Source organism: Littorina saxatilis, linkage group LG3, assembly GCF_037325665.1.
Source record: "Littorina saxatilis isolate snail1 linkage group LG3, US_GU_Lsax_2.0, whole genome shotgun sequence".
Taxonomy (NCBI): Eukaryota; Metazoa; Mollusca; class Gastropoda; order Littorinimorpha; family Littorinidae; genus Littorina; species Littorina saxatilis.
Genome location: NC_090247.1, coordinates 13,559,502 through 13,571,849, shown reverse-complemented (window position 1 = coordinate 13,571,849; position 12,348 = coordinate 13,559,502). Strand labels below are relative to the sequence as shown.

Sequence of the window (12,348 nt, the reverse complement as noted above, 5' to 3'; positions counted from 1 at the left end):
CACGTTGTCCAAAAGTTCTGCACGGTGTTGCTCGTCCAGACACCCGGAATCTTCGCTTCTTTGCAGTTGACGACTCGGACTCCTGGGCTGAGGTGCACGAAGATTGAAGCGGGTGACAACCATTGGGTGGTAACTTGGTGAGAGTTGTCACCTTCTTGGGGGCTAACCGACTTGGGTCTCTCCCTCCCACTTGGTCGCGGTGCACGAAGCCGTCTCGGTCATTTACCCTACTGTGTCGGAGGTTATAAATAGATTCGGGAAAGTGACTTGAGTGGCCTTAGTGCGCATGCGCTGATCATGGTGTCTACCGTGGAGCCACCGGGAATCCAAGGGAAATTAAAGAAATCTTGACTATAATTATCAGAAAAGGGAAGGGCAGTGACCAAAAATAAATGATACAATATTTGTAAATGTGGATAAGCACTGAGGCGAAAAACTAACGTGTGTCTGTTTTTGAGCGCTTTTAGGGCACATCAATTAGGGTTGGGGTTGGGTGAAGAGGGAGATGCAAAAAAACAAAAAACTACTGTGAATTTTGGTTATTTTTATCAAAATTCTGTTTGTTTTATAAAGTTATATCTGAGGTTTCACAGATTTTCAATTTGCACTGATACACTGGCCTCGAATGAATCCCTCGGTAATGCTTTTAGGTCCACGACCGAACCAAAATCATCCTGTTTCTTAATGTTTTGAGCAATGGGTCTTTTTTTTCTTTACCTTTTAATTCAGCTTCATTCTACTCAGAAGAAATTCTTTCAATGTGATGACAAAAACATTAGACAGACGTTTGCTCGGAGAACGTTTGTCAACACAGCAACATTTAAAAAAAAAAAAGGAGGACGATATAGATTGTTAAATAAAAGGATCTGTGCTTTAGCATTCTGTCTCATCGTCATTGTTAACTGTTGCACTTCACACACACACACACACACACACACACACACACACACACTGGCACACACACACACACACACTTTTGCTCCAGTTACAATCATGTACTTCGTAAGGCTTTATTCAAGTTTGTCTCTTGTTCTTAAACATCCGAATTCAAAGCACACGTCTGAGCTGAGAATATATGCATAAATGTCTGCCGCCATTCAATGTGAAATAATGTTGATTTGTGATCCAAACACTTCCGAAGAATGCTGGTTCGTGTGTCTTCAGTCAACCGGCGCCGCATCATCACAACTCCACCCCTGCCTGCCTGCAAAAATACAAACATAGATGGTGACACACACACAATTCAACCAATTTTTGTTTTTATAATTTCTACATCCGTTGACCGAATTAGTTATCATTTGGTGTTTATTAACTACAGCTTATGCATGACGAAGGTCAACAAAGTTGTGAGTTTACAGGTTAAATGGAGGGCCGTACTTTGGAACACTTTTGAAAGAAGCTAAAAAATCGGACCATGAAACCTACAAACAGGAAACTTCGTGGAATGGTGATGAACAAAGTGAAATTCATGCACAACAACCATGAAGATATTCGCCGAACACGATTGACTGGAAAAATGACCCCTTCATGGTAGAGTCACACTTGCGCAAAATTAACCGATAACAGGAACGCAATCCTCTATGGGGATGCCCTCCTCCTGCCTGTAATGGCTGTCCTCAAGTCACTGATTGTCTAAGGTTGTTTATGGTATACTACGTCCTTCAAATAACCCCAAAAATATCAATCTTGAAGAATTAAATCGGGTTCGTTAGTCTACTGCTCCATTTTAAACCTCGAACTGTTGAGTCCATCCCCGAATTTGGATTCTTTTTCGAAAGACAACCAAAGTCAGACCATTTCACCTACAAAATAGCATCTTTCGGGACTAGTCATGCCGAAACCCACTGAAACTGTGTGTTTGAATTCTTCAGTTTGATCAGCTATATGTGTTTAAAAAGTTACCTTGATCATTCTGACATGCTGTGGCGCAAATCACATCTCAGACAATGTTGTAGACTCCATAGATCTATAGACGTTGAGGCGCATGGAAGAACTGCATTCTGTGGAAACACAAAACATACACACAGAACAAGTCACAACAACTTTTAGCAGCAGCAACAGTATATATGATTCTATTAGTGTGGTGTTCGTGATCTAATGAGTTGGGGGGGGGGGGGGGGGGACGGGGTGGGGTGGGGGGGGGGGATGTGAGAAGGCTAGTTGGGGAACCGGGGGAGGTTTGATATTAGTCAGCATTGTCATTTAAATGTAATGACTGGTACAATGTTTAATGTATTTGGAAGACAACAACACTGCAATGTATAATGTGAACCAACTTCTGCACGACAAAGATCAGGTAAAAAAAAAAAGTTACCTGTTTCATTCTGGAAACCTTTTGGTCCCATCACATCTCAGGCGTAAACTATATGGACACATACTGTAGTGATTAAAACAAAAACCAGCATTTTAATGGACAAAACGAATTATGTGGATAGGAAAAACAGTAAGAAGAACAGGCGCAGCAAAAAAGTCAATAATCTTACTCCAAATAACACTATCAATCTTACTCCAAATAACACTATCACAGATTCAGTAACTGAACCCCAGTTAAGTGTTAGTGATTCAAATGACTGAATTTAAAACAGGGAGAGAGAGATTGTGAATATATTTGTGTGTGTGTGTGTGTGTGTGTGTGTGTGTGTGTGTGTGTGTGTGTGTGTGTGTGTGTGTGTGTGTGTGTGTGTGTACAGGGTAAATGCAGAGCCATTGATTGGAAACAAAAACTTGTTACTGTTAAATATCAACAGTTATACAACATAAGAGGCAATGGAAAAGTATGATATGGATATGAAAATATATGTTGCAGGTGGAAGAGGGGAGGGGGAGAGGGTCTTTGTTGCTAGCAGTTAGTAAGCAACTAAGGCCAGCTGTTATTCTGGGTGTAACCTTGTAATGTTTAAGCAAACATGTTTGTGGATCACCTTCTGCATTTAGATCTGTTTGAGTATTTGCAAAGTTACCTTGATCATTGTGGCATCCTCTTGATCCCATCACATCTGAGACTATGGCCTGTAGACTCCATGGTCAGACGCTGGAGTGATAACAAGGTCATTCTGAAAAATTGAACATAATTATGCAGAGAGGGGGCAAGGATAGGGGGGTGGGGGCAGGGTTGAAGGTTGGCTACAGTGCTAGTTGGACATGAGAGTGTTATGGGGTGAGGATGGTGCTGATATTAAGAAGCATAATCAGTTAAACTAAGCTCACAACTATCTTGATCTTCACAGACATGAATTGCATAATGAATCCACAAGCATGTACCTTTATTTTTGCCCTTGAGTTATAGGTGGAAGGAAATGTTGAGTGGTAAACACAAGTTGTATTGATCACTGGGTCAGCCTGTGGTCAGTCCCCTTTGATCTGCAGATTGCATCAGCATAAACAAACACAACGTCATCATCGTAAACAGCCTGCATGGTCAATCATGAATCTAAGAATACAAACACTGGATCTAATTTGAGAGTCTGCAAACGAGTCAGTTTGAAAATTCAATGAAAATCTGGCAGTAAATGAAGCAGATAGATCTGGCCTTGCGCTTGTGTTTGCAAGCAGATACATGTTAGAACATCCCTTATCTTATTCTTAACGTTTTCATTCAACAGATTGATATTTTGCCTGACGATTTTCCTGCCGATGAGCTAAACAAACAATGAAAATCACAGAAGTGGTAAGATTTTGAAGACGAAATTCAGTCATACAAACAAACTCAACAGAAAGAATCTAGCTAACTACTGTACAACTTTCGACAAAATCAACGCATTTGCATGCCTTAGTCATTCCTGCTTTGATTCCAATAATTCTACATGATCGTAATGCACAAAAAATACGAAAACGAGCTGATCGAAATGAGTAACACTGCCTCACCTGCTATGATTGTACTGTGAAAGCGAAGGTCGTCTGCGATTCGAGATTTCAAAGTCGAACAGCGGCGTTTCTGCATTCTCAGCGGTTATCTTGCTTGGAAATGTGAAAAGCATGACTTGAAATCGAACGGAAGGCACCATTCTACCTTTTCGTTCGGGCGTTGTTTTTGTAAAATCTCCGAAAATGTCATTTCGAAAAAGGCGGTCGCCATTTTTTTGGGTGCCAACTTCTTTGAGTGGGGCTGCTAGCTAGCTGGTCCAAACGGGAGCCTCCCATTCGGTACGCAACCCTGAGAAAAAAGCTTCGTGCACCCCGACCGGGAAGGAGCGGACCGACTTGGGCAGATCTCCCATTGGTTGTCACCCACTTTGGCTTCGTGCACCTCAGCCCTGGATGTCGTTGTTGGGCTCATGCCGCGGGCGGTCGGTCGCTGGCGCATCCTTTCTTCCAGTTGCCTGGACGTGGGCTGCTTGTTGTGGCTGTCTTGGCGCTGGGCTGTTGTCGTTGGGTAGGATGTCCGCCGTTGCTGATGCATCTTTTGGGATCAATGGGTCGTTTCTGGCAGTTGCCGGGACTGTTGCACATGATCCTTGGACTTGCTGTTCCTCTTCTTCTATCCATTGTTTAATGCTTTCATCATCACCCAATTCACTTCCAGAATCGTCAAGAGACGACAAGTAAATATCAAAATATGCTTCTTCCTCCATGTTAGATTCATGATTTGCTTTGACAGATTCATACACCGTGACCATGACGACACGTGAAACACATGACTTGTATCACGACTTTCCGACCTTGACATTGTAGTGGGGGTCAAGTGGGCGTCGGCATCATTGTCCAATCAGAAATTTTGATGCGCTTCCGCTTCCTGTCCCGCCCAGTCTGCGCAAAAGAAATGGCGCAAAACTGTTTGCGCGGAAAAAGGTGATGAAAGAACACAACCTGGTTTGATAACCAAATGATTGCGATCTTGCATTCTAGCATCATTTAATGTGGAACAACGACACATCTGATAAACAAATAGCCAGTTTGTTACCAACATGAGAAACTAGGGTTTAGAATCGAAGCGGTAAACCCGGACGCTGTTTGTACACGTAAATCCGGAGAAGCTATCGAAGTAGGTGACATGTCGTTTCACTCCGAGTGTGCCAGCACCGGCCCTCTACCCGCCAAACCCCCACTAGGCAGGGAAAGTGGTTCGACCTTGCATGAATGCAGGGCAAGTTCGAGTTTGCTAGCTAAAATTGCTGCTAGTGCTTGCCTTGTCTAGATCTGGAACTTTTTCAATTGGATTTTGTCTCTCTATTATACTGGAATAAGTGGGTGCTTTTCTAGATCTAAGCATCGACCGAATTAGATAATGATGTTCCTTGCATTGCATTCTCCTAAATCTGTTATTCTAACCAGTTTGTTTAAGAATATAATTGTTCGTTTTTTGTTGATAAGCTTACAAGATTTTTTCTTTTTTAAGTAAGTGGTTTCACACGTACAACATGAGACCCACATGCACTAGACAATGGAAGTTGAGGTCCTCGTTCAATACCACAAATGCCAGTATTATACTTCAGACTCCTTTTGGAGGAATGTGTGGGGTTTGGGTGTTGAACTTGAAGTGGCAGATTGTTTGCACAGGTATGAATGTTCGTACGTGCACGCATGTATGCAGGCATTTGTTTGTCAAGCAGGAATATGCAACATTTTGTTGACCGTATGTGAGTGCGTGTGTAGTAAAACCAACGACAAACAATACAAAAAGCTCCAGCTCTGCTTCTTCACCAGTCACAGACGCATTGCGTTGTTCAGCTTTCCAGAAATATATTAACTCAGTCAGAACCGGCTTCATGAATATTTTATTTCAGGAAAAAGTCAATCGAATCTACACAAAAAAAGGTTATTGCGTTGTTCTGTCTTTGAGACTGTACCACGTAATATTGAGCTTCTAGAAGAAACATGTCTGTGGCATAGTTTGACCCAACAGATAGAGAAGTCAACAGAGGTACTCTGCCGTCAGCAGCTTTATTGCTGTTTTGAATTTGATCTTGCATAATTTTATTACATAATTTTGCAACACACAAAGAAATCGTAATTGAATATTTTACGCAAAATTGAATAATTCGCAAACATGTTTGTATGAACAAATATTATTTTAAGAAAATATGAGTGTGAGGATGGACGTATTTTGAGTGAAGTAGCAGAAATTCTTTTTAAGTTCTTTAGCTACATGCACACGTTCTGTTAATTACGTTCTTAGCAGGGAGATCCAGATTAATAATACTGCTGTGACAGGTTGTGGTTTCCATACACACTTTGAATACAGGAAAACAAAAACAAAAACACAGTTAAAAAAAAATGAGCACATAGGATTAAATCATTAAAGTGTACAGAATAAAAGCAACATATGTACAAAAACAAATCTCGTGGTTCTCTTGTCAAACCCACTGTAGTAAGCACAGAATAGGAGAGAAGATTTTGGAGAAGGTGGCTTTACCTACTGAAGTAAATGATCAAGAGGATTCTAAGCATCCAGTGCTAAAGCTCTCAAATCACAAGACATACACACTTGTTGTGGCTATCCGAACTGTTGATTTAAAAAAAAACCATACCTACAAATTGAAAACAGCTATTACAAAATTTTATATATTGTATGGATCTGTCTTTGTAAAATATACTGTACAGAAAATTTTAAATAATCTGCACAAATCTCGTGGTTCTCTTGTCAAGTAGTAGGCACAGAAAAAAAAACAAAAAAAACCTGTGTTTTGTCTTGTAAATTATACTTTACTAAATGTGTACAGTATTCTAAGAAAAAAAAAATTCTTCCTTTTTATCATATCAATTGCCTCCCTTGAATTTTATTTGTAAAATAATTCTGAGAAAAAAAGCTTTCTACTTAAAAGCAGTGCAATCAAGAAAATGGGTACAACCTGTGTGTATACCTTTATTCCTTATTCTTTTTATTTAATTGAAGATGTCACTACGCAGTTTTACTGATTTAAAAAAAAATTCGCTTCAAATTATCTCCCTTGAACAAACACTTCTTTTTACAATTAAATTTTGTTTACACGAAGAGGTAGTTTTAAGGGTATATATACAAAAAAAAACAATATTGCAACCTTAGATGTATTTACATTTGGACTAATTCCATGAAAAAAAAATTCAAACTATAAATGATAAATCAAAATAAAACAGATTTTGGGGCTGTACACAAGCTAATAGGATTAAACACGAAAGTCGTACCCAAGAATCGTCAAATACTTTTGCTAACAGCTATACTTAAACATAAGAAAATATGATCTGCATCTCTTGTTATGAAGATGATGGCACTGGTCCACCGAAGTGCATGCCATATATGCTTTACTGTGCGCTCTCCCTCTCAATGGTCTTTCTCTGGCTGACTCGATTCTGAGGAGATAAAAGAAAACACATTCAGTACAAGCTGTAAAAAATAACAACAAAACTAGTATTACTTAAAGTAGCTGCTGGTTTCTGAGTATTTGATTGAAGGCCCAATCCGACTTGTAAGAAGTTTGCCCGACTGTCGCAGATTTGGTCAGGTATGGAGTAAAATCATGCCTCAATTTGGTAACATACAAACTGCAATATTCTAAGGCTGTGAGTGTGAGAATACATCGGTGCCACTTTTTAAAAACTTTCTTTTTGTGTGTGCGCATGTTTTAGTGCCAAAAATGAAGAGGCCGAGTGCTCTCTCTGCAAAACTTGTGTGAAGCTTCAGAGCTCTATCAATGGTTTGAAAGAAAAAACATACTTTTCCATTTTTGACGTTCTTGTTCCCTTCCCTGTGAAATTTACTGTCCGTAGGTTACCGGATTTTGTTAATGTCCGTGAAAACCTCAACTATTCATTGCTGAGTGCCTAGTGATAGCTATCCCCCCCAACGACCTAGCACTCCTGAATCCTGATTCTTCCCATTGTTTGATTCTGTAATGAAATTGTGTAGTTGGTAGTTATGTGAGCTTCTTCTTGGAGGGGTGGGGGGGGGGGGGGGGGGGGGGTGCTGGTTGGTTGGGTTTTTGGGGGTTATTAAACCATCAGATTAAAAAGTAAGACTTCATTGTAATGTGCAGATATTTGTTCAGGTGCCCACCATTTTCTATGTGAAAACATGTTGCTAACTAACATGAACCCAACCATAAAACGTGATGTAGGTGAGTAGCCCATCTAGAAAAAAGAACCTGTTCTAATTCGGAATTAGAACAGGTTCGTTTTTCTAGATGGGCTACTCACCTACATCACGTTTCGTGGTTGGGTTCATGTTAGTTAGCAACATGTTTTCAAATTCTCATCAGGCAATCACGGCTGACACTAAACACAGAACAGGTGGGATAGACATAATTCAATCTACTCACCTTCCTTGCATTGTGAGACTGGCCATATGAATCTGCTGAAGTAGTTCCTGCACATATTTAATCAAATATTCATCTTAATAACGTGTTAATATCGCTTGTTCTAGCAAATCAGACTTGACAGTTTTCTGATGGCTTGCACAATTTAAGAGCTTGCCTGTCCCCAATCATTACAATAAGAAACAACATCTAGTATGCAAGTATTTTCAGGGTATGAAGGTTTTAATATAATGTCGGTTCTTCTGGGGGCATGGAGAAACACCTTACACAAAGTAGAACATACACAACAAATTTCAAACAATTGAGGTCACACCATAGTTTTACTCACAAACAAACAACAGCAATACAATAAACAGTCTGCAAACGCCTACATGTTGTCTACACTAGGTATAAAGAAACAAAGAAGCACATGAAGACGGGCTTTGTCAAGTAGACCATTATAGCGAATGAGCAACAGCTGATGATCCAGACCACCAAATTGACATGATTTCCCCTTATTCAGTTTGTGATTGTAGTCATATTGACGATGCATGACTTCAATTTTTCAAAGTAAGTCTCTTGGTGCGTTTACGGATACATTCATTGTCACAATTACGACATGCTAATGTCTAACCTGGGTAAACTTCAATTCATGACTTTTTTCAAACTGGCATAGAAATTATGAGCATACCAGAATTATTTTCCTGTTAGACTGTCTTCTTCTTTTTCTTCTTCTGCGTTTGATATTCAATTCATGGCTGTCATATCGTCAGGTCAGTGGCTGCCATGAAGTCTGCAGTCTTCAGTGTCGGACTGTCAAATTAGATGATATTGTAAAGAAAGTAAGTAACATCTCATGATATTCTAACTTCAATTACATCACCTGTCTCACAGTCTGCCTCTTTAAAAATTAATGAATAATTTCAGTAACATAATTTTTGGGTAAAAAATAAAAAGGTATGAGAAATAATCCTTACTTTTTTTGTAATAACCCTCACCACCAATTGTTTTATTTCATTTCCATTTTAACAGATTTAGCACCTCTCCGAAAGCCAGAAATACACTTTAAATCGCACGCCCCCCCCCCCCCCCCCCCCTCGGCCCCCCCCCCCCCTACATAAACTAATTAAATAACTAATTAAGGAAAAAAATCCTTACATCATAAAAAGTCAGAACCACCAAAACCACCCCCCCCCCCCCCCACCCATCCAATAAAACCTGAATACAAAAACACTTCAAAATAAAAAATGAAAACATTTAATTCCACTTACAAAATATAAAAGTTGTTATGCTTTATTTTCATTATCTGTTTACAAACACATAAATTGCTGTGCAAATCTTTTTAAAAACATCAATGCCTGAGACACCAGTAACCTGTTTATATTGTTGACCTTGTAGCTTTTCAGTTTAAGAGGCTGTTCTGGAATCTGCACTAAAGTCAAACATAACCATGAATACCGTGGGAAAAATATTACATCACCAAGACCGAAAAAATAACACCAACCGACACTCCTCACCCTTATTTCACCCACTATGCCAACCCAAAGACTGGAAAATAATAATCAAATACAGAATGAACAAAAATGCTTGATTTCATTTCTTCAATGATAAGTTGAAAATCTTCATTCTTCATAATAATGTTATTAGCATAATGTGTAATTGCCACAATTTACAGAGTTTAATTAAAAAAAATGATGCGATAAAAATCAAAGTGAAAACATTTGTTTTTATACTGATACCTTATTTACCTTGTTGCTTGTGTGCCTCAGGTTTAGGAGCGGCTCAAACGTCCTCTGCTCCTCAGTCTGCAAGAAATTAAGCGATGGCCTGAAGGAGAATAGAAAAAGATCCTTTGTCAGCACCCTGTGTATGTGTGTGGGTGGGTGTGTTAGATAAATAGGCGGGGGGGGGGGGGGAGGTGCAAAAGCTACCACGCCTAATGCAGTCTGCAAAACAAGTGCAACACTTCTACAGAGCTTTTATGATACAAAGCTTCAAATAAGAAACACATTACAATCAAATGAAAGCTGAGCCTGTCATTGCAAAATAAGGAATATACAACAATCCAGTGGCATGTAAAATATTGTTCCTTCAGAAAGATGGCTCTGACAGCAGAAACAATTTAACTTGAAGTTTGAGTCCAAAATTATTTCTCTACATTAGTGAACGTACTTGCAGTAATACCCCTCACACATGAACTATTCACAGACTGAATAACAGTGTGTTCCCAATGTTGCTTCCGTGTATCGGTTAGATCCATCTCGGTTAGATCCATCTGCAGAGTACGGATTGTCATCCGTTTAATATTAAAAAGGAAAAACAATCAGAACTTGTCATCAGTGATAAACCTACCTTGCAAGAGTGGGGTGAAACACTCACTTCCTGCCAACATGTCTGCAAAAAAAAGAGGAAACAATACCAATGGAAGCTTAAAATGGTTCTTTTGTTCAATATGTGTACACGTGCTTCATTTCTGGGGTGAAAGTGTAAAATATATTGATGGATTGATAGAACAATATTGCCTCAAGTTCACCGCACCAAAAAATACTTATCAATCAACATTGTCATCACTCGATCAGCTATTCCATCTCTTTCATAAGTGTGTGTGTGATGGTGTGAGCGTGTGTGTGTTTGTGTACGTGTGTGTGTGTTTGTGAACAAGCGTTGAAAAACGTATGTTTACCTTGCTCTAGATCTACCGACTTTCGTAGGCGGAGACTTCTCTGCCGTGACAGCGGCTTCGTTTCCCTGGCAGAATTCAACATCTTGTACAGATCTGCCGGTGATTTTCATTTCCTCCGCTTCTAGAGTCACTTGATCCACAGATTTAACGAACATTGAATGTTCTTTTAGTTCTTGTGACGGAAGTAAAATCAAGGAATTAAGTGGGCATTCCTGAGCCCTCTGCTGGCTTCATGTCCACAAAGTAAATCGCACAAACTTGCAGAGTTTGGGGGGTAGTTTATTACTTTGAAGAAGAACAGCTAGTCGTCGCTGCCCGTTCAGCATTCTTCGCGCGACTTTTGTTTTGCAGAGGAAGGCATATGCAGTTTTTTTCCTGATGAATGTTGCCAGGGTGCACAAACTGAGAAAGCATTCCCGATTTTCCACAATTTTCTACTTCTTTACAGTCTTTTGCACAACATGATTTATAACTGCCGGTGTACGTCTAATTCATGATGCTGGGTCAAAAGTTACGTTCGAGAAAATACTCGTTGAACTAAGTTCCAAACGAATGTCAAGGCCAGTTCTTGACTGGTTTTGAACTGAAGTTGGGCTCCAAATGAAAATAAACACTTCCTCCAGCTGCGCGACCCATTGATAACAACAGTTGGAACTGGTAGGAAGATGAACAGGTCTTGCGAACTGGCTACACACTGTTACGGTTCAAGTTTAAGTTCAAAGTAAACACTCAACTGAGGTTGCAGGTAATGGCGGACTTGACTTCCTTCATAACCAAATATCACTCTTCTGACAAAAAAACGCAAATGCTATGTTAAACCGGAAAATACGTAAACCGGAAAAGGAAGCGCATCAAAACCAAAATGGCAGCCCCCATGAAATCCGAAAGGTCACGGAAAAAAGTCGTGAATTGATACGCTTGCCAGGAAGTGTACATTGAGGCAGATCCATTTGGAGGTGAGACACGCTGATTGCCTGACCGCTGAGTGATTGCATTGACAAATCAAAATGTCGAATTAACAAAGAAGGATTTACAATTGGTAATACACACTCTTAGAAATGAACGTATTTACATGAAATAATGAAAATGAACATATTTACAAATTACATGAAATATCTACAGACATTCTCTAGCAAGGTACCCATGCCAGGTAAAATTTACTTCACAGTTCCGCTCAAAGTCAATGATCTTTTCTATACATCGCGGATTTACCAGCAACATTTGTCTCGCAGAGTTAGCCCATGTAGATAGTAGCTACTTTGATGACAGTCAGAAGCGACACGCGTGCATCATCGATCTCTTGGTAATAATGTCTGTTTTGCACAGGTCGCCAGGTATGAATGTTACTGAGAACTGTCTTTTCTTTATCTAGCAGGTATCTTTCATCCTGCTTGAAAAACAAGTACACGATGGCATGTTTTCCATGGTCTTTCTCAACTAGTGCACAATCCAAGATCA

At 39.7% G+C, this 12,348-nt stretch overlaps 3 long non-coding RNA genes across 4 annotated transcripts; all 3 read right to left on the bottom strand.

Annotated features, from left to right (window-relative positions):
- Positions 1–964: 964 nt before the first annotated feature.
- On the bottom strand, positions 965–4,539 carry LOC138961669 (uncharacterized). Of its 2 annotated transcripts, none has more exons than XR_011454273.1 (6): positions 3,865–4,539; positions 3,262–3,360; positions 2,961–3,053; positions 2,315–2,362; positions 1,903–2,000; positions 965–1,204 (listed from the first exon to the last, which is right to left on the bottom strand). It is a non-coding gene; the product is annotated as an uncharacterized lncRNA (long non-coding RNA). The 2 variants fall into 2 exon arrangements; XR_011454272.1 differs by having other exon boundaries at positions 2,315–2,377; positions 3,865–4,538.
- Positions 4,540–5,697: 1,158 nt separating this feature from the next.
- LOC138961670 (uncharacterized) lies at positions 5,698–9,256 on the bottom strand. Its single transcript, XR_011454274.1, has 3 exons — positions 8,899–9,256; positions 8,232–8,278; positions 5,698–7,266 (listed from the first exon to the last, which is right to left on the bottom strand). It is a non-coding gene; the product is annotated as an uncharacterized lncRNA (long non-coding RNA).
- A 705-nt stretch (positions 9,257–9,961) lies between these two features.
- On the bottom strand, positions 9,962–11,923 carry LOC138960856 (uncharacterized). The gene is made up of 3 exons (XR_011454081.1): positions 10,891–11,923; positions 10,560–10,601; positions 9,962–10,034 (listed from the first exon to the last, which is right to left on the bottom strand). It is a non-coding gene; the product is annotated as an uncharacterized lncRNA (long non-coding RNA).
- Between the last annotated feature and the right edge of the window lie 425 nt (positions 11,924–12,348).